We start from the raw sequence: 428 nt of genomic DNA, 5'->3' as shown, positions 1-428 counted from the left end.
ACGAGGAGGCCACGACACAAGGAGAACACGAGACGAGGAGGACACGAGGAGGACACGAGACGAGGAGAACACGAGGAGGAGACGAGGAGAACACGAGAAGGACACGAGGAGAACACGAGAAGAACACGAGGAGGACACGAGTCGAGGAGAACACGAGGAGGACACGAGGAGAACACGAGACGAGGAGGACACGAGGAGGACACGAGAAGAGCACGAGGAGGACACGAGGAGGACACGAGGAGAACACGAGGAGAACACGAGACGAGGAGGACATGAGGAGGACACGAGACGAGGAGGACACGAGACAAGGAGAACACGAGACGAGGAGGACACGAGGAGGACACGAGACGAGGAGAACACGAGGAGGACACGAGGAGAACACGAGAAGGACACGAGGAGAACACGAGCAGAACACGAGGAGGCCACGA

At 58.6% G+C, this 428-nt stretch overlaps 1 protein-coding gene across 1 annotated transcript in view; it reads right to left on the bottom strand.

Annotated features, from left to right (window-relative positions):
• LOC107559211 (bactericidal permeability-increasing protein-like) overlaps window positions 1–428 on the bottom strand; it is a 20,115-nt gene that overhangs the window by 902 nt on the left and 18,785 nt on the right. The gene's annotated exons all lie outside the window — the stretch shown is intronic.

This window comes from Sinocyclocheilus grahami, unplaced genomic scaffold (genome assembly GCF_001515645.1).
Source record: "Sinocyclocheilus grahami isolate Dianchi unplaced genomic scaffold, SAMN03320097.WGS_v1.1 scaffold678.1, whole genome shotgun sequence".
NCBI classification, from domain to species: domain Eukaryota; kingdom Metazoa; phylum Chordata; class Actinopteri; order Cypriniformes; family Cyprinidae; genus Sinocyclocheilus; species Sinocyclocheilus grahami.
This window is presented reverse-complemented; position numbering and strand designations above follow the sequence as displayed.